At 46.1% G+C, this 21,739-nt stretch overlaps 1 protein-coding gene across 6 annotated transcripts in view; it reads right to left on the reverse strand.

Moving 5' to 3' along the window:
* Positions 1-21,739, reverse strand: part of NDST2 (N-deacetylase and N-sulfotransferase 2) — a 271,555-nt gene that overhangs the window by 143,911 nt on the left and 105,905 nt on the right. For 3 of the 6 annotated variants that reach the window (XM_045023115.1, XM_045023106.1, XM_045023096.1), the window contains exon 3: positions 20,526-20,609. The exons of 1 other annotated variant lie outside the window; for it this stretch is intronic. The gene's annotated coding sequence lies outside the window, so the exon portion shown is untranslated. Of the gene's footprint in view, positions 1-9,734; positions 9,921-20,525; positions 20,610-21,739 lie in introns of those variants that run through there. 2 more of the 6 variants (XM_045023109.1, XM_045023105.1) reach the window with 1 other exon arrangement.

Below are 21,739 nucleotides of genomic sequence, written 5' to 3' on the forward strand. Positions count from 1 at the left end.
GCTACTGCACCTGCTGTGGCTCCAGCGGAGCCACCTGTTTGGCCTGACTGGCCTGGCCCGGCCCATCGATGGATGACTACAAAGGGAGGCCAGACTGACATATGACCTGCCACTGTCCCTGGACCGGGAGGAGCGGTGGCACTGGGAGCGATGCCGACCCACAGGACTGTGATCCCGGTGTGGAGGACTGGTACCGTTGGTAACAGCTGCTCCACAATCGGCTCCAGGGGGCAGACCCGCGCTGGCGAGATACTGGCGATTGATACCCGGGGCTGCGGTGCCGTGGCAGGGTCCTGGAGCGGGACGATGAACGGGAACAATGTCGATGTTCGTGCCGTGACTGGCTGCGATAGCCCCTCCAAGACAAGGACCTTTGGCGTCGTCTGCCTCGGTCCCGTTGGTGTTCACTCCTTGAGGCACAGCAGTGCCGAGAGTCTTGATCAGACGAAACCCAACCAGACAGCATGGTGGGTATCGAGGATGATCCACATGGACTTTGCCCTGAACGGTTGCTGGGCGGCAAACGGCGTCGGGAACGTTCCCTTGACCGAGACCGGTACCGAGATGGGGGTGACTGCAGAGATCCCAGCGGCGGCTTGCCTCTGGAGTAAGGGGCCGACATCAGCGGTGCTCTTGGTACCGGCATGGACATAACATCCCAGGCCGCCTGCAGGGCCTCCGGTGTGGAGGGCATCCAGACATCCGGTGAGGCCTGCTCTGAATGGGCCAGGCTACTCCGCTCAACTTGAGTCGGAAGCCTAGAGGCCGGTGGGGATCGAGGACTGCCCAACATGGGGCTAGCCTCTGTCCCAGATTTACTCTGGTGCCACAGTGAAGAAGGCCTATTGCTAGCCTTCTTGGCGTGCCCCACAGTCGGGGAGCAGTGCCGACTAGTCGATGGCACCGAAGGGTCACCACGCAGCGACACCACAGTGCCCAGTGCCAACTCGGAGCGGTGCGCCAGAGCTGGGGTCAGTGCCAACTCCATCAGAATAGCCCAGAGCCTAAAGTCCCTTTCTCTCTTGGTCTGAGGCTTAAACGACTTGCAAATCTTGCAGCTATCGCTGAGATGGGTTTCCCCAAACAGCGTAAACATTCCGCGTGCGGATCACTCACTGGCATAGATCGCCTACAAGTGTCGCAGGACTTAAAACCTGGGGCACGGGGCATGCCCCGGCCCAGGGACTCTAGCTAAACTAAACTAACTAATACACTAAACGAACAAGCAGTTTGGGGATGAGCTACAGCAAAACTAGAGCAGAGCAGTTCTGAAGCACCTTCACTGGCAGCAAGAAGAAACTGAGGGTGGGGGGTGTGCAGCGCCCCTCATACCGCGCCATGTAGGCACCACTTCAGGGGTCGCTATGGCGCTCCCCTATGAGTACTGCTAGGGGGAAAACTTCCAGCACCAGTGCATGTGGCGAGCCCACACACCTATTGTGGAATACACATGAGCAATCACTCGAAGAAAGAATATGAAATAATTACAAACCCAAATACATGTGTGTAAGGATATAGAAATCCTGGATATGAATGTATAATCCATAGGATCTGATTGTGTCATTAAAGACTGTTGTAATGAATGAGTACAAGGTAGCAGCATTAAGGTTGTGCATTCAGTCTCAATTTTGACATGTTCTGACTAGAGAGCTCAACCCTGAATCCTTAACAGCTTTTTGCATTTGACTGAGGAAAAGGTAACTAAACAATTCTGTCTAGTCTTTGCACAAATGGTGCATCTCTCTGCTATGACCGTCTTATGCCGTGTTATACATTATCCATATCATTTTGTGAACCAATGCAAACTAGTGATTCTGTGGAGGTTGGTTTCATATCTCCAGTGTCCTGAGCTTGGAATAGTAGAGACTGGAATGGTGAAGATCCACTATGCTCTACCCTCTGTCAGGATTCCTTCTGGCATTGGGCTGAGCCCTTACGGTAGACATTTCCTCTTAAAGGGGAGGATTCCAACACTCAACCTTGGTGAAACAATCAACTTATCTGGATCAAAATTTAATTTTTGCAAAATGTTTAAATGACCTGGTGCCTAAACAGTTAATGAGCCTGTCCGTGCAGTACCCTATACAACCAGCTCCCTGCACTCTGCAGTTTCAACTTTAAAAAAGGTGCATTCTCAGGTGACGGAAGAGGAAAGACAGAGATAAACAATGTCATAGAAAGTACCTTGGTCCTTTATACATCTGCTGCGCTGCACAGAAAAAGGGTTCCAAAAAGAACTAGGTAAGTTCATGGAGGATAGGTCCATTAATGGCTATTAGCCAGGATGGGCAGCGATGGTCCCTAGCCTCTGTTTGCCAGAAGCTGGGAATGGGCGACAGGGGATGGATCACTTGATTACCTGTTCTGTTCATTCCCTCTGGGGCACCTAGCATTGGACACTGTTGGAAGACAGGATACTGGGATAGATGGACCTTTGGTCTGACCCAGTATGGCCGTTTTTATGTTCTTATGATGGTTCAACTCTTAGAATCAGGGACGAGGGGAGGGAAGAGAGTTAGACAGGGAAAATAAAACAGTTGCCATTCAAAAGCACCTACAATTAAACTGCCATTAGGCAGTGGCACACAAGAAGAGTGTGGTTTCCTAACCACAGGTCACAAGATGAACATACAGTATTCTGGGGGGAAAGACAAGCTATCACAGTTCATGCTGATGTGAATCCTGATACCAAATCGCCTCACTCTGCTCTTGTCTATTTTTAAATGATGACTATTAATGACAAGATCCAGATCTACTCAATATTTTTTTAAAAATAGCTGTGTGGGGGCAGTTCCTCAACTGCTACAGTCCCAACCTCCCAAGCAGGCGGCACATTGGGGAATACCCTGATTTGTAGAGGAGGTTCTGGCCACCACAGAACCATCACGGCCTAACATAGCCCAGCAGGAGCTGCCTAGAGAATAGCGTAATACAGTAGAACCTCAGAGTTATGAACACCAGCATTACAAACTGACCAGTTAACCACACGTCGCATTTGGAACTGGAAGTACACAATCAGGCAGCAGCAGAGACAAAATAAAAAATAAATTAATAAAAAGCAAATATAGTACAGTAACGCCTCACTTAAAGTCCTCCCGGTGAACATTGTTTCATTGTTATGTTGCTGATCAATTAGGGATCATGCTCGTTTAAAGTTGTGTAATGCTCCCTTCTAACGTCGTTTGGCAGCTGCCTGCTTTGTCTATTGCTTGCAGGAAGAACAGCCCGTTGCAGCTAGCTGGTGGGAGCTTGGAACCAGAGTGGACCGGCAGCCCCCTATCAGCTCCCCGCTCCCCTAAGTTCCCTGTGCAGCAGCTGCCTGCAGTTCAGCTGTGTCCCTCCCCCCACTGCCATGTGCTGCTCCTGCCTTGGAGCTGCTCCCTGAGACTCCTGCGTGCTGTGCTGTGGGGGGAGAGGGTGGAAGGGGGGGAAGGAAGAGGGGGGGTAATGTCAGGGAGTTCCCCTCTCCCCTGCTCCTGCACCCTGCTTACCCCATCTTCCATAGAGCAGGGCTCAGGACTGAGGGAGCTTGCAGCAGCTGTGGTCTCAGCAAGCTGATCTAATTAACAAGGCAGTGTACTTAAGGGAAATGTGCATATCTCCCTCCATTCCTGCTGCCTTGCAGAGTGAGACAGAGAACCCTTGAGGGCTCAGCCAATTGCGAGTTCATCATTTAGCAGTAAGGGAAATATCCCACCCTCTGATTCCTCCACCTCAACCAAGCTTCACAATCACCATCACTGTGTACCAGTATTAAACTGTTTGTTTAAAACTTAAACTGTTTGTGTATGTATATATAAAAGACTAATATTAATATATACATATATATATATATATATATAGTAGTCTTTTGTCTGGTGAAAAAAATTTCCCTGGAACCTAACTCCCTCATTTACATTAATTCTTATGGGGAAATTGGATTCGCTTAACATCGTTTCGCTTAAAGTCGCATTTTTCAGGAACATAGCTACAACGTTAAGTGGGAGTTACTGTACTGTGTTAAATGTAAGCTACTAAAAAAATAAATGGAAAGCAGCATTTTTTCTTCCGCAAAGTAAAGCTTCAAAGCTGTATTAAGTCAATGTTCAGTTGTAAACTTTTGAACCATAATGTTTTGTTCAGAGTTACGAACAACCTCCAGTCCCAAGGTGTTCGTAACTGAGGTTCTACTGTACTGCTTTGCTGGTTTTTCAGAGCCCCTCCTACTTTGCTAATAAATGCCTTTTACTGGGATAGATGGGAGCATACAGTACTGCCTGCTTTTCCTTGCAAACTGGGATAAGTTTCATAAGAATCAATAAAAAGAACAGGAGTACTTGTGGCACCTTAGAGGCTAACAAATTTATTTGAGCATAAGCTTTCGTGGGCTACAGCCCACTTCATCAGATGCATAGACTGGAACATACAGCAAGAAGATATTTAAACATACAGAGAACATGAAAAGGTGGAAGTAGCCATACCAACTGTCAGAGGCCAATCAATTGAGATGAGCTATCATCAGCAGGAGAAAAAAAACTTTTGAAGTGATAATCGAGATGACCCATAGAAGGTGTGAGGATACTTACAATGGGGAAATAGATTCAATTAGTGTAATGGCCCAACCATTCCCAGTCTCTGTTCAAACCTAAGTTAATTGTATCTAATTTGCATATTAATTCAAGTTCAGCGGTCTCTCTTTGGAGTCTGTTTTTGAAGTTCTTTTGTTGCAAAATTGCCACCTTCAAGTCTGTCACTGAGTGGTTAGAGAGGTTGAAGTGTTCTCCCACTGGTTTTTTGAATGTTATAATTCCTGATGTCAGACTTGTGTCCATTTATTCTTTTGCGTAGAGACTATCCGGTTTGGCCAATGTATATGGCAGAGGGGCATTACTGAAACATGATGGCATATATCACATTGGTAGATGTGCAGGTGAACGAGCCCCTGATGGCATGGCTGATGTGATTATGTTCTATGATGGTGTCACTTGAATAGATATGTGGACAGAGTTGGCATCGGGCTTTGTTGCGAGGATAGGTTCCTGGGTTAGTGTTTATGTTGTATGGTGTGCGGTTGCTGGTGAGTATTTGCTTCAGGTTGGGGGACTGTCTGTAGGCGAGGACTGGTCTGTCTCCCAAGATCTGTGAGAGTGAGGAATCATCTTTCAGGATAGGTTGTAGATCTTTGATGATGCGCTGGAGAGGTTTTAATTGGGGGCTGAAGGTGACGGCTAGTGGCGTTCTGTTATTTAATTTGTTGGGCCTGTCCTGTAGTAGATGACTTCTGGGTACTCTTCTGGCTCTGTCAATCTGTTTTTTCACTTCAGCAGGTGGGTATTGTAGTTTGCAAAACACCATCTACAAGCAGACATACAAAAGAGTGCCACAAGTACTCCTGTTCTTTTTGCGGACACAGACTAACACGGCTGCTACTCTGAAACCATACAAAAGAGTGTGGGTCTGGGCCTGTCACTATGCATGTATGTGTCTCGGGGAAAGTGTCTCATACGCAGTTACAAGAGTACAGGCAGAACCTGAAATGGCTGACTGTAACTCCAAAGTCCCAAGCCCTGGCTAACAAACACAGTTAGGGACAAGCCAACACTTACAACAATCTTATTAACATTAAAAACCACAGGGCTAGTTCCTTCCACCACCACTTTGTGATCACAACAATTCTGCCAGTGGTCACATTCCCCCCATCCCACCCCTCCCAGCTGCAGACTCCCAGGCTAGTGGAATGCTTGGTGGGGGACAACAAGGCCAAGCATTTTCTACAAGTTCAATCCTCAAAGCAACAATCATCATGAGGAAAAAAGAGCATGCTATTGCCACAGAAACAGCACAAAAATACTGTTAACAGATCAAGCAGCCCTGGGAGTAGAGACACTGATCACACTGCAGAGCAGTTATTGAAATTTAGTTTCACAAACAAGAGGGGTTAGGCCCACAAGGAACATTGTCAGCCCAGATGTCTCCATCCCTTCCCAGATTTTACTGGGCCCAGGCCAGCTTTTCAACACTGACTCCCTCCCTGTGCAATGTGAACTTGAGTGTGGTGTCTTGTTAAGAAAACCAATTCCTCTTCAACACCTGAGCTGGGGAAGAAGGATAAATTGCACAATTTGGCTAAAATTACTCCTAAATTTGTTCTTTATATAAAATCCTTGTGAACATGGGGCTTTACAGACAAATAAAGCACCAAGGCTCTGCTGCCCCGAAAGCTACTAAGAGTCAAAAACTGATGTTTGTTGCCACTACAGAAAAAAACCCAAATCCATGTCCTGGTGAAGTGCAGAGCCTCAGACTCCTTAGTCCATGAGGGACGGAGTGGAAAAAATGGAATGTGATCATATAATTCAAAATGGTATTATAATAGATACTCACAAGGAGGGCCAAATTAAAGCAGCAAGGGAAACCTTAATTCTGATATTTCCCAACTTCTGAGTGCTTGACTCTGAAACCTCAATAATGTTCTTTTAACATAGTTGTTTTTTTGGGTGTGTGTATATGTAATAACAGCTATAGTTTTGCTTTTTGCTTCTCTTTCCCATTCCCTGTAAGAGCCCTTAACTGAATATAAGCAGCACGGCCTGTTGGAGCTCTAAGGAGAATACGATGGAACATTGTAGTTGAAAAACGTCAATGAGAATGCCACACATCCGAAAAATGGCTTCAGATTCTGTCAAATTTGTCAGAGAGGAAGAATTGCCAAGTGCAAGCAGTACACAGTACCGACTCCTTGTGTTTATTAAGGTTAGATGATATCAGCAACTAATAAGCATCCAATGCTCTGAAGCACTGATTTTGACAAGTCATCTCAAGCATCTTGCATGACAGCAGGGAATTCCAATAGACTAGCAAAGTCTTATCAATGCAACTGTTACATCAGGATGTTTGCTCCTACCTAAAGTCTAATTCTCCCATTCTCACAAAAAAATCTCATATTAAAAAAAGAGATACGGGACACTGATAAGCCAGAAGCATGACTTATTTCACAGGTGTGTTGTGAGGCTTAATTTATGTCTGTAAACCCTTTGTGTTGTGCCTCTCCTCTATTGTAAGAGGCTCTCAGTATTATCAATAAGGTCCTCTCTATACTAGAAAGAGTTAGCCAGTATAGCTAGATCAGTAAACCCCCCTACTGGAGAGACAGTCAGCATAATTATGTTTACACTAGGGCTTTTGCTGGCATAGTTGTGTTGGTTTGGGTTTGATTTTTTCACGCTCCTAACTGACATAGCTATGCTGGCAAAACTTTTAGATGTAGATCAAAGCTAAGTGCTGTGTTGCTTACAAGCACCCGATTAGGGTTGGAAGGATTCGATTTTTATCAGTAAATGTAGATAAACATTGATTTCACTGTACGTACACATACAAACGGACAGAAAAAATTTCCACTAATAATCATCAAAATGTACAGATAGACAACGTAACAAAAATGATTCTTGAAAACTTATTAGAGTTTGATTTTAGGCTATTTACTTTATACACTGACATATGATGTTGACAAATTGCATTTTAATGGTTATGAACTTTTAACTTTTTGACTCGCAACATCAACTGTCATTCAATAATTATTGTCTGACCCCTCCTAATTTCCCCCAGCTGTGAAAATTTAAAATTGATAAAAATCTAAAAATGCTTAAATTTAACACTAACATTATCAGTCAAAATTATAAAAGAAATCCAAATTGAATTCTGCCAAGTCTACATATGATGAACATGTAGTGTTTCCACACCCCCAACTCTCTGCATGTTTCTTCAATTTATGCAAACCAAACAAGAACCTTGTCAGAGGTAACCCAAGCTCTGGGGTGGTCTAAGTAGGATCTTCTCAGCACTACAGACAGTTCTATTTGGTTTTGGCAGTGAAATCAGAAGGATCGTAAGAATGAAGATAATGCATTTGTCAAGTAAGTGCTGCCAACTGTAATTGCGCGTGTCTCCTTTAACAAAGAATACAGAATACTGACAGTAGTAAATGATTGATTATATATGATTTATACAGCTGGCAGGGACATTCATTCTTGTACAAGGATCTAGTTCATTCATGGTATAGTACAAGAGTCATATTCAGCTTTGCATTGGTCCCAACTATGCCCTCCAAAGCCGCTAAGTATTTTTTTCTACCCAGCTTACCCTCCACACTCCCCTCAAGTAATTTAAAACACTAGACAACATCCAATTGTATTTGTTTCCCATAGAAAGGCAGAACAAGGTGCCTCCCACACCAGGCTTCCCAGTGTCTTGGGTTGCCATCTCTCCCCTTCTCCTAGTCATTTCTAGCATCATTCTGTGCTGGTTTGGTGGGCCTACAGCCATCAGCAGTAAAGCATTTACATTCTGCTTTTCCCCATGATCGTCTTGTTAGAAGCATAAACCAAATCATATCACCTGAGGGCTTGTTAATGGAAGGGAAGGAACCAAGAACATCTCACAGCATTTCTAATCTTTCCAGAGAAAAAGAAGAAAAAGAGACACAAAGATGAAACCAACATATTAAACCTTCCAGTCATGCCTGCAATCAAAGGACCACTTCTGCACATGGAAAGGAGTCAGTCAAAGCCCTTCCCATGGCAACAAGGTAACACACAAATTCTTGAGAACTTAGCCAGCTTCAACCTCTAACCACTGTCCCACATCTGCCCTGAGATTCCACCAGACTTCACTGCAGCTGCAACCTGACAGAAATAAGTCCCAATGCTCCAGTTCCAAACAGCCACTTTTTTTCCAAATTTAAACACTCCCTGTCTCCCACATCCTAGGGAGTCTTTTCTCCAGCAGATTTCCGTAATTCCTTCTGGAAAGGACCCTCACCACATCTGTCAGCAGAAGCATAGGATATTCTAATACCCACAGCACCAAAGTTATGCACCACAGCTTATCACTAGGGCAGAGATGTATTTCACATCTGTGGAAGATTACAAATTAGCTATGTATTTCCCCATGCACCCAGTCAGTTCAGGCCCCTGCATGAGACAGTTTGAATCTGGAATCTTGGAGCTCTGATTTCAAAGACTGAAGCTACTACAGTTCAGGGAAGTAAATGATTTTACAATAAAGGAAAGTTGTTTTCCACATGAAGGAAGGTTTAATCCATTATCGCAGCTTAGACAGGTGTATCCTGTTGCCTTCACTGGAAAAAAACAAGCTAAACCTTCACTAAAAAAAACCTAAAAATTAATCCCCCATCTACTATTATCTAAGCAAATACAAAGTTATTAATAGCAAGTAATTCACATACTGCATGATGCAGTTTTTACCATAAGAATGCTGTATAATCCGCAACACAAATACCAGACCTACTCAATATAATACTGTATCACACCTAAAATATTCACTAGGTGTGTATGACAGTGCAGATTAATTTACAGCTGCTATTCTGACCTTAACCTCATCTCAGAAATTGGTCTCTAAAACATATTTGACTGTACTGTAGGGTCTGAGGAGGACACTGGCCCAAGGTTTGGGACCTGCTACAGTCACTCCTGGACTAGTGTAAAAACAAAAACAAAAAAAAACCAACAGAGTTCAAACCAATGCAAGTCTGGCATAGTTAAAAAGTATGATATCTTGTGAACTAGCAGGGATAAAGATAAACGCTTTATCCCACTGGAAAGCTGAGCATTCCCACTTTCACTCAGAAAGTATTTCCTTGCCTTTGTAGGATGCAAGATACTGGACCTTTAAAAAAATAAAAATAAAGCCACCTGATTCTAATTTTTAATCTCATTTTCCCTCCCCTCCCAACCTACCTGAATTCTGAATGTTAGAGGGTATCCTTAAGGTTCTAGAGCTGGAGATTACCACTTTCTACCATGTGAAAGTTTGGAATCTTAGCTCTCTTTCAAATGGCATACAGCTGGCATATCATCAGTCTGTGGAGTAGGCTGAATTACATCTTTAATTTGGAGCTGGGAGCTGTCTCCAAAGCGAGAGCCATGTAGTATCCTCAATCCCCAGACGCACTCCTACTGATATCAAAGAAGGTTTGCACAAAGATCAAGGATAGCATATGGACATTTGGTAGAAACTGTATTTTAACTAGTGAAGTTAATGATTGCCTGCAGCTCACTCAGTGGGAAAACATGATGCTGTACACTTTTAGAACCACAGCTGTCCTTGCCCTGTGTTTCTGCATGCGTGTCTTCCTTTCTTCTCCCTGCACATATCCCCGTTTTGGCCTCTCTTCAGTCTGTTTGCACTGTTTCTTTCCAGGGATGCAGATGACCTGAAATGTTATGGGGTCCAACTCCTAGTCCTCCCTGCAGCCACTTGTCATTGCCTCCCTCTGAGCTTCACTTTAGGCCCCTCTCCATTTGTCAGACAGCAAACAGCGAGTGCATCATCTTCTCTCCCCTCCCCAATTCTGAGTTGGAGCAGCAACATTTTTCTCGTTCCCTTTCTATGCCTTTATCAGGCCTTGTCTACACTACAAGACTATTTCGAATCAACTTAGTTCGAATTTGTGGATTCGACCTTATGAAGTCGAATTTGTGTATCCATACTAAATACACTAATTCGAATTTCTGAGTCCACATTCACGGGGCCAGCGTCGACTTTGGAAGCGGTGCACTGTGGGAAGCTATCCCACAGTTCCCGCACTCCCCGCTGCCCATTGGAATGCTGGGTAGAGCCCCCAATGCCTGCTGGGGGGAGAAATGTGTCGAGGGTGGTTTTGGGTAAGTGTCGTCATTGAACCGTCAATCACAACCTCCCTCCCTCCGTGAAAGCGCCTGCGGGGAATCTGTTCGTGCACTTTTCTGGTCAGTGACAGCGCGGACGCCACAGCACTGCAAGCACGGAGCCCGCTGCGATCATCGCCGTTTTCTCCTCCTCGCACTTTATCGTCCACGTCTTCCACAGTCAGCTGCTGAGAAATTGGGCTACTTTTCAATGGTGCTGCAAGCACTGGGGGACCATAGGGGACGTTTTACAAACATCAACGTCGGGTGGCCGGGCAAGGTTCATGATGCGTGTGTTTTCAGGAACTGTGGGCTGCTCAGACGCCTGCAGGAAGGTAGTTTCTTCCCGGACCACGAAATAACTGTTGTGGATGTGCAGATGCCTATAGTCATCCTCGGGGACCCAGCCTGCCCGCTAATGCACTTGCTCATGAAGCCCTATACAGGCGCCTGGGACAGCGACAAGGAACTCTTCAAATACCAGCGAGCAGCGAGCAGCGTGACCTGTGACTGTTCAGTTTCTTTACAGAGAAGCTGAACCTGCCCCTGTTTCTTTACCCACTGACTGTTGACTCTCCTCTTCGGTTACATACCCCGTTCACCCCGTTACCCCCACTTCCAGCACACGTGTAAAAATAAAATACATGTCCCATTATTACTTAACAAAGGTTTCTTTATTCATGACTTTTCGTGAAAGGGTTGAAACTGGGACGCAGACTGTGCTGGCTAGGGTGTGCGGTGATGTAAAGACCGCCTCTAAACTCAAGGAATGACAGGCTCCTGCTCCTAGAGCGGTCCGCAGTGCCGGAAGGCTTCTTTCAACGGAGCCTGCCATCCCTCTTTATGGAATTCTGTGTGCGGGCGGATATGTGACCTTGTGGTGGAGGAGGACGGATACAGATTCCTCAGCTGCGTGACTCAGCGGTCCAGGACAAGGACCGCTGTATAAGATCTGTAACCGCCCTCCCCCGCTGCAAAGTCACATCTCCCCCGCCCACACAGATCCTGGAAACCACCTCCAAAAACCGACCAGGTTGACTACTGACTGCACCGTGTGTGAGACCCGCTGCTGATCCTGCCCCCGTGTCTGTACCCTGGGAAAGGTGACTGTCCTATGCAATTAACCACCCCCTTCCCCACGCCCCCCATTCGAACACAGTCTTCTTTGAAAAAACATAACGGAAACAGTAATTAACAGCAAATCATTTTTATTAATTAAGTAGACAGTTAGGGGATGGGACTGGGATTGGGACTACTGTGAGTCTGGAAGTGAAGGACTTCGGCAACTGTAGGGTATGAGAGCTTTTGGGTACTTGAGCACTGTGCTGTGGTGCAGTGACAGTATTCACGTCCCCGGCCGCCCCTCCTCCTGATTATTTTCGGTGAGGGGGGTATGGGACTTTGTGGCGGGGGAGGGCGGTTGCAGATACACTGCAGGGGGGCTCTGTCCTCCTGCGGTCCTGCAGAACATCCACAAGGCGCCTGAGCGTGTCCGTTTGCTCCCTCACTAGTCCAAGCATTGTTTCAGTCGCCTGGTTGTCTTCCTCACGCCACCTCTCCTCCCGTTCGCTGTGTGAGCGCTGGCACAGAGAGACGGTCTCCCTCCACTGGCTCTGCTGGTCCGCCTCTGCTAGGTAGCAGCCCATACGTTCCTCGAACATCTTGTCCCTTGTCTTTTTCTTTCGCCGCCTAATCTTCGCCAGCCTCTGCGAGGGGGATGCTGTGGCAGGTCTGGAGACAGTGGAAGCTGTGAGATGGGAAACAGGGAGTGAATTCCTTGCAAAGATACATTTTTGCGAACAATTAACTGAGTCTAGGCTGTCTCTGGGAATTCTGGGTTGAGACCCCTGTGCCTGCTGGGGCAGAAATCATTTTAGCGGTGGATTCTGGGTAAATGTCGCCAGTCATTCCTTCCTCCGGGAAAGCAACGGCAGACAATCATTTCAAGACCGTTTTCCCAGAATTGCCCTGGCATACGCCATAGCGTGGCAACCATGGACACTGTTTTGCCTTTTGTGTATGTGTACTAGATGCCGCTGACAGAGGCGGGCCAGCAGCGCTACACAGCAGCATGCTTTTGCTTTTGCATGACAGCAGAGATGGTTACCAGCCATATTGTACCATCTACCATACCATAAATTGGTAATAAGATGGTAATAAGATGGGTATGGTTACCTGTCCTTTTGCACTGCCCCATTTGGGGCTGTCATAAGTGCCCCTGGCCGAGCAGCCAGGGGCGCAAAAGCAAAAATTGGGAATGACTCCCTGAGTCAATCCCTCCTTTTTGGTATCTAAAAATAGAATCAGTCCTGCCTAGATTATGGGCAAGTGTACTAGAGAACCACTGTATCATAGAACCAGAGAGCACAGCTGCTCTGTGTCTGATCCTGCATAAATTATGAGCTGTATGCTATTCACAGGGGGTGCTCCTGCAACACCACCACCTGTTCATTCCGTTCTTACCCCAGCCTTCCTGGGCTACCATACCATTGTCCCCCCACTTGTGTGATGAAGTAATAAAGAATGCAGGAATAAGACACAGTGACTTGTTTGTGAGAAATGACTGGAAGGAAGCCTCCAGCTGCAATGATAGTCCAGGCAGGACATTAAGGAGTGTGGATGAAGGAGCCCATCATCCCTCTGCTAGTCCAGGGGCAATTGAATCTTTTATTTACAATGAAGGGTGGGGGCTGATGGAGCTCAGCCCCCTGTTGCAATGATGAGGACGGTTACCAGCCATATTGTACCATCAGCCATCAAAAATTAGGGACAGGCGCCCTTGATTGACCTTACTGATACTAGTCGGCATGGTTACCAGCCCTTTTGCACTTCCCCATGTGCCAATAGGCTGATGATGAGGATGGATTTCCATCTTATTGTACCATCAGCCATCCATAGCGTGGGGGGAGCAAGGATGTTGGTGTTGAGTGCTGCACCATCGCATCTATCTGCAGCATTCAGTAAAGATAGGGTGACATGTAAAAGAGTCAACAGAGGATTGTTTTCACTTCTGGTGGTGGGTGGGGTGTGTGCGCAAATTGCCGAACTATGCCCTGACCCACCGCAGACACTGTGTTTGGCCCTAGAAGCATTTGGAGCTCATCCAAGAATGCAAATACTTTTCGGAGACAGCAGGAACTGTGGGATACCTTGCGTCCTCATTCCCCCCTCCCTCCATGAGCGTCCATTATATTCTTTGGCTTTCCGTTACGCTCGTCACGCAGCTGCGTGCTGAGTCTGTGCTATGCCGTCTGTCCGTAGATTTCTTAAAAATACTTTGGACCAGGCGTAAAATTACAGTAATTACCCTAATTAGATGCAGGAGTCTCCGAGCGAGATCACCCTGAGGAGGGTCACTGAAGGAGATAGAGAGCGCATGCTGCGTGAAAGCTAGCACGAACCAGGGCCCGATGCAGCCGTGCTCGGGGAGGCAGTGCTCCCTGAGTTCCTCATGAAAGCCTCACGCGGAAAACTGTGCTACCACGGAGCACCCAATAAGGCAGCTCTCCCCAGGAACCTCCTGCTGATGCTTTTCGATTAACGCAAGGAGAGCTTCGTGGAGATCTCCAAGGATGATTTCTGTTCTATCCCCATATCTAGAGGGCCCTCCTTTTCACAGAGTTAAGATTCCTGTTATATTAAGAATAAAAGTTAACATGGTTACAGCACTTACCGACTGCTCCTTCCCCTGATTCAGGGTCCGGGTTAATGGCCGGGGAGGGTTGTTGGGGGATCTCCGTGACGGTGATGAATAGATCCTGGCTGTCGGGGAAACCAGCGTTGTAAGCGCTCTCGCCTGCCTCGTCCTCCACAAACCCTTCCTCATCTTCCCCGTTCGCGAACATCACCGAGGAACTGGCCGTCGACACTGTCCCATCGTCAGAGTCCACGGTCACTGGTGGGGCAGTGGTGGCAGGCTCCGTAGCGTCCGTTTGCCGCTTTGATTTTTTGGTAGCCTTCTCTGGGGTCCTTGATTTTCACGCGGCGCTGCGTTGCATCCCGCCTGTATCCTCTGTCTCTCATGGCTTTGGAGACCTTCTCGTAGGTCTTTGCATTCCGTGTTTTGGAGCGCAGCTCCGAAAGCAGAGACTCCTCGCCCCTCACTCTGATCAGATCCAAGAGTTCCTGGTCAGTCTATGCTGGGTCCCTCTTTCTATTCACAGATAACATGAACTCCTCTGCTGGAGAGCTCTGCATCGTTGCAGGTGCTGCGGAGCTCGCCCCGATGTCCAGCCAGGACGTCAGATTCAAAGTGCACAGACAGGAAAAGGAATTCAAATTTTCCCGGGTCATTTCCTGTGTGGCTGGTCAGAGAATCCAAGCTCGGACTGCTGTCCAGAGCGTCAACAGAGTGGTGCACTGTGGGATAGCTCCCGGAGCTACTAAGTTCGATTAGCATCCACACCTAGCCTAATTCGAGCTAGCCATGTCGAATTTAGCGCTACTCCACCTGTCGAGGTGGAGTACCAAATTCGAACTAAAGAGCCCTCTAGTTCGAATTAAATGGCTTCCTGGTGTGGACGGTTGAGCGGTTAGTTCGAATTAACGCTGCTAAATTCGAATTAAAGTCCTAGTGTAGACCAGACCTCAGACCAGCCATCCACTTCTTCTACAGCTACTCTGTGTCTCTCTCCCACCATCCAGCTCTTTTGCACTAAATAAGAAATTAGCTGGCTGGGGGTGCAGAGGAAAGGCAGTTATATGCTGATGCACAGTGGAGCCATTTGTCTGGTTAATCCTGATAACAAACAAGGTTCTGGCATGCTAACTAGTTATGTGACTCCCAAGCGGTTGGCGCCCAACTTCTTAGAGGAACAAGTGGCATTCAGCCACCAGAGATTGAGCAACAGGTCTGTGATGCCCTTAGATATCTAGGACTGCACATGCTGACAGGTACAAGTAACATGTTGAATCCCATTCGTGATGGGGATCGGAGATTGCAATTATTCACCATGAACAAGGAATTCCCAGTAAGTGTGGGTCATATGCTCACGTTGATTAAGTCCCTTAAAAAAATTTTAAAAGCCTTGACTGGCTGGAGGAGAAACCTGAAAGACTGTTTTTTGCCCTCCCTGTACCTCTGGAGCACGAGGTAAAAGGTAAAGAAATTCAAAGATATGACTGCCACAGCTACCAGAACTCAAGTGCCCAATGTATAACCCTGACGTGAGGCGAGGGAAGGATCCTGACAGCATGCTGAGAGTGACTAATGCCCCTATTATTGAGAATGCATTTTACAGGAAAGCATGCTAGCACATGACAGGCAGCCTGCCGAAGTGGTGCCAGGTTCACCTCTACCTGTTGTTTCACTGGTCACAGCCTTGATAGTGGGATGGGTCAAGGCTGCAAGACTCCAGCCACCCCAGCAGGAAAGATGTTCATGGTGCTGGTTTTGATCCACAACGTCTTTATGGTTTGTGTCCTGGCTACCTTTGAGACTATATTTCCCCTTCAAACTCTTACGGAACAGTTATGATCAGTGAGGTCTCTGGAGTGGGTAGTGCCCAGATTTAGCCATCTGGGAGCAAATATTTCTCAGTGAGTGGTCCCTGACTCCAGAACTCACTCCTCCCCACCCCACACTTTGTCCAATAGAGGCCAGGTTCGCTGACCTTCAGAGCACATTACAGTGTGTCTATTTATTCAAGCAATATGTGGCAGGGCAGGGAGAAGGGTGAATTCAATAATTAAATGGGAAGAGATATTTTGGGGGGGGTGGGAGGAGGCGAGGGAAAGGAGTTCTTTCAGCAGCCCCAACATTTTGTAAGTATAGATGATTTCAGGAATAGATTTTATGCTTTTGTTTTATATGCACTTAGATATATTTATGGTAAGGAAATGATATAATCTGGAAAAAAATACACAGCAATAAAGAAAAACTAAACGTGCGCAATGGGGGCAGTTACATAACCATAACTCAGAATTTCCTGAATTTTAAATAATGTTTAAAAGCTCAACCATAACACATTAACAAATTTTTATATAACCCCTCCTCCCCCAAAACATAAGGAACAAAACACTATGAACAGGTGATCAATCAGTTTGTCTGGGAGCGTGTTTCTGCAATCAAAGCCATTTGTCTGAACGTGCAATGAAGAATTCAAATGAAGCTGTATGTATTTTAACGTGCAGATCATCCGATACACACAAAGACTGCATGCAGGTCTTTACTACTATCTATGGCCTTTACGACAAAACAGTTAGTCTTCACTGAGGACAAAATGCACTGCCAATCTGAAAATAAGCCTCTTTTGGTTCCAAAAAGTAACGTTAAAAAAAAAATCTCCTCACCACTAAAATTTCAGTTTTTCCTACTGTGATGAAACCACAATACTCAAAAGCAATGTTGTAATTTTTTTCACACATGGGGGAGGCGGGAAGAGAATCACCTTTGAGATAGAAACGAGCCTGAAAAACATCACCTGAAGGCTAAATTTGTAATGTGTTTCTGTTTTTATGTGCTTTACATGAAAATGCCTCCTCAATCAGAACTTTAAGATCCCTAGTGAAACACTGTAATAAAAGAAGAATTGTTTCTAAATAAAATATTTTCAAAAGCTTTTCCTGAGCATCCATAGGTCTTTAAAAACAGCCGGCTGAAGATCACAATGGTGTGATGGGAGGTACAATATTCCCCTTCTCTAGCAGTATCTGCCAGAGACTAGGTCTCTCACATGGAAGTACAGAAAGAATATTACTAAGTAACCAGGCAAGTCTACTGTATGACAATCTATAACATGTACTTGCAATATCTGACACAGTACTAAATTCCATAGCTCTGAGATTTGCAAGGTGAAGAAAGAATTAGTGCCTGGTGAATTTCATCTCATTCAAGTGGATGCCTTTATTTTTTTCTGGTGATGCTGAACTTAAAGTTTGTATTGTTGTTTTCATTACTCCTTTTAAAACAGTCTCCTGCAGCTCCAAACTAAAGATCTTCCAGGAGATTCTAAGCGACAGCTGCAGCATCTCAGCCATCTGTTTCATTTGTATTTGCTAATGCAGCTCCTGCTGTTTTCAACTGACAATTTTCTCTCTCTTATTCCCCACACACGGGAAGTCGCCGTACTCACCAAAGTTTCTCTTTAGTCTTAGCCGTCAAATCACGTCTGGTAACAAAAACGCACGAACAAGGCTCCTTCCCATCCCACTTTTGCTCTATTAAAGTTATCGAGATTTGGACGGGTTTTTATGCTGTTACTTTAAAGTTTCAGATACAATCATGAGGGCAGAGTATGGAAAGGGAGGGAAGGGGAAAGAGCGACACAGCAAAGAGGGAGAAGGAAGAAGGGAATTATACTCCTACTACAGCACTGCTGCGGAGAGGATGGGGCTGGAAGTCCTCCAAGCTACCCTCACAACCAGTACACCTTCCATACACCATTACCTAATGCTAGGATTCAACCTTTTCAGGCCACTATACCCATTACCCAACTACGGAATTGGCTGTACCATCTGACCATGGCCTTGCTCTCCCTTCTCCTGTACCCAGTGATGACATCCCTCCTCTTCTGCATAACACTGGGATCGGGATCAGCCCAAGAGCCAGTGTACTTTACAGAAGGCATAAGTGAGTGAGAAGTTTGTTGAGGCAAAACACCAGGGCTCAGAATTTTAAGTACCAGTGATTAGGAACCACCATCCTGCTGGGAGATGCTGAGATTATAGTTCTCCCATACTGTTACCTGTGATGCTAAGAGACACTCTGGGTAAAGACACAGACTGACCAGCTCCTCGAATAGTGGTTAGCCAGCATGAAATGCAATAAAAAGGTAGCACAGGGAGATTTGGCTAGCAGCCACCACCAAGGCTAGTTAATGTCACTACTGCATGCCAGGGAGCTCATTAAGCAAGTCTCCAAGACAGCAGGGAGATCTAAGGGCTTGCCACTCTGGGAAATGACATTGGGTTGTAACGCACAACTTAGCACTTAGTGTACACAAGGACTGTCATCTTTTAAAATTATGTGAGCTGGTCATGGCTAACCTCTCCACAGAGTGTTAAACATGTGTGCTAACATGGCTTTATTTCCCAGCATTGACCAGCCCAACTTGGAAACAGGTATGGACATTAAATACGAAAAGGGCTGCACGCAAACCAAACCAAGATGTGTGACCCTGCATCTCCTCTTCTAATACACCCCCTTCTCAGTGATTGTATTATATTAATTACTGCAGTACAAGGAGATATGAGAGGAGCAGGCCCACAGGGCTGGAAACCCTGTGCTAGAACATCCTTTTCAGGTCACAAACACACAGCCCTAAATATCATGCTGATAAGCAGCTGAGGGAGTGCTGGGGAGATATCAGTCATAATCTCTTATCTCTACTGTTCCCCGAAACCAACCTGAAATTACCCCTCAATCTGCTATTCCAACACCACTGGCTGGAGCTGGCTCCAGCAGCCATGTAGGACCATTAACTCTTTCATAGTCCTCAGCCCACCTCTTCTCTATAATATATTCCTATCAGCCACTGTGTGCTACCTTCTGAATAATGGGTAGACAATGGAGGAGGGAGGAGGAGAGCAGAAGGGAAGGAGAAAGAAAGATAATTGAGGAGATTTGGAGGGTGAGTGAGAAAAAAACATAAGAGGCTCCAACAGTCTGGCAGTGAGACATTACCCCTTCCTACCAAAAACCTCTCCTGGGTGCTTGGTGCTGTGTCTGGATTAGTCTGTGCCTTACACCAGGCAGCCAGTTGTTCCCTCTGCATCCAGAGCACAGCTGGCTTCACTTCGTCCCCAGCTTCTGTTCAACATTATACATTTGTGTATGTACCGTACTCTGCCTTCAAAGAACGGGATTCACCTACACCTGGGAAGAGCTGGAACACAGATGCAGTTCATACAATGGAGCATGTGTTAGCTCTCTTAATATGTGGACAATTGTTCCCATCAAATTGTGGATAGATGTGAATCATTACACACAAAGACCAGATTTGCTTTTGAATTTACAGCTAACTGTCACTAAAAACACAGTTATGGGTACACTCTGGAGAGGCCAACTGCAGCCTTTCAATGTCCCCTTGAACAGCTCTGGCACAAAGCATTCCGACTTTCAAGTGCATATTGGACAGGACAGCAAAGATTACTTATTGACAGCTGAATCACACTCCAGGATGTTATAGTTTCTTTATGTTTTGCAAGAAGGATGCATTATCCAGTGAGTCTTGGTTCCAGGCTAAAATGCTATCACTGGCTTCTAAGTATCATAGAATCATAGAATATCAGGGTTGGAAGGGACCTCAGGAGGTCATCTAGTCCAACCGCCTGCTCAAAGCAGGACCAATCCCCAGATTTTTACCCCAGTTCCCCCAAATGGCCCCCTCAAGGATTGAACTCACAACCCTGGGTTTAGCAGGCCAATGCTCAAACCACTGAGCTATCCCTCCCCCCCTTGCCTGCCTGCCTGCCTGCCTGCCTGCCATGCCTCAGTTTACCCAGGTGTAAAATGATGTACACATTTATCTATTTCACAGAGATATTATTATGTGCATTATAGTAGCATCTAGGACCTCAATCTCACACCAGGAATCCACTGTGCTACACACCGTACTAACACAGAACAAAAGGACACTCCCTGTCCCAGCAAGCTTTTTAATGTTCGAGAATTTCTAAAGAACTGCAAAGCATTACTTGTACTCTAAGGCACCTCACAAACGGCAACAGACAAGGGAGAGCAGAGTGTATTATGACCTAATGAGGGAAAGGTGAATTCATCACCATCTCCTAGACTGAGAAAATGACCATGTCAGCAACTTGCCAAACCAAAGATCCCAGGAAGAGGGCTGCTCTCATCCTGTCCCTTGCCCCACACCACCCAATCCAAAATGATCACAGTTGCATCCATTTTTCTCTTACCTCACTGAGCAGCTGTGTGCAGAGCTGGAGGAAGAGCCAGGCTATACTGCAGCAAAAGCAGACTGAGCAAAGGGCACTGTGCACCTGCCAAGAGGAAGAACAGCTTAGTTTAACATACTGATGCCAGGTACAGTGGGGCAGTGATGTTTTCCAGAACAGACACATCCTGTGGTACCCATCTCCATTTAATGAGAGGGAGACCAGTCTCTAAGGAAATCATCTGTGAACATCAGCAGTGATAAAGTAACCTGTGTGTTCAGATTCAACTCTGATTTTAAAATTGTAGTCATGGAAAATAAGGGAGATATTCGGATTATTTCTATGATTACCATAGGCATCTGTGTTTACCAATTTGCTATTGTCCAGCCTGACTGCAAGGAATTAAATGAAAGGAGGCTGTTACAGGGAAACAAACAGGAATCAAAACAATTACAGCTGAGGTACCTTAAGGGAACAATGGGAGAGCTACTAATTGGGAATGCCCACCTAGCTGGCTCCAGCCAGGCTGGCAAGGTTTATTCTGATCCTGGACTCTGGCCTGGGAAAAGGGGCACTAAACCAGTAAAGACACCGGACTAGAGAGGAAAGCAGGTGAGTGGGCAGCAGCTGGAAATGAGCCTCTGACAGAAAGGGAGAGAAGGCTGCAGGGCCTGTCTCCCCCAGGAGCAGGGCATCTGGGGTAAGTGGAACTCACCCAAACTGGCAAGGAAAGGATGAACTTTAGGCCTGACACAGGCATACAGGCCTTTTGTTGTTTTATCCCTTTTTTTTCCTGCTTGCTACATTCATCTTTGGTTAAATAAATAATATTTTGTTTGAAGAAGCTGGTTTTGAGTTACTTCCATCCGCCACTGGGCCCAGAGGAAAAGGGCTAGCAGGTGCTAAACACAGGTGGGCCAGTCATGTTACTACATTTGGTAAACGAGGTGTGTGGAGGGGGGCGGTGCAGCCCAGAAATTCAGTCTAAGAATGGCACGGACCACGCGGCATGTGATCCCACCCAGAGAGGGGTGAAGCTGTACTCCAGAAGCTATGTTCAAAAGGAGTCTAAAGCACAGCTTGACCTGTCACTGTGACAGTAGTGTTTTATAATATGATCACTGCAAACCTCATCATAACGTAGGTATCAGTGACATGGCAAAGCCACACACAGGAAACAAAACCTGCAAGGTAAGAGGAAAACCAACTGTTTACCACTGACAGGCTCATTTTCC

Source organism: Mauremys mutica, chromosome 7 (genome assembly GCF_020497125.1).
Source record: "Mauremys mutica isolate MM-2020 ecotype Southern chromosome 7, ASM2049712v1, whole genome shotgun sequence".
NCBI classification, from domain to species: domain Eukaryota; kingdom Metazoa; phylum Chordata; order Testudines; family Geoemydidae; genus Mauremys; species Mauremys mutica.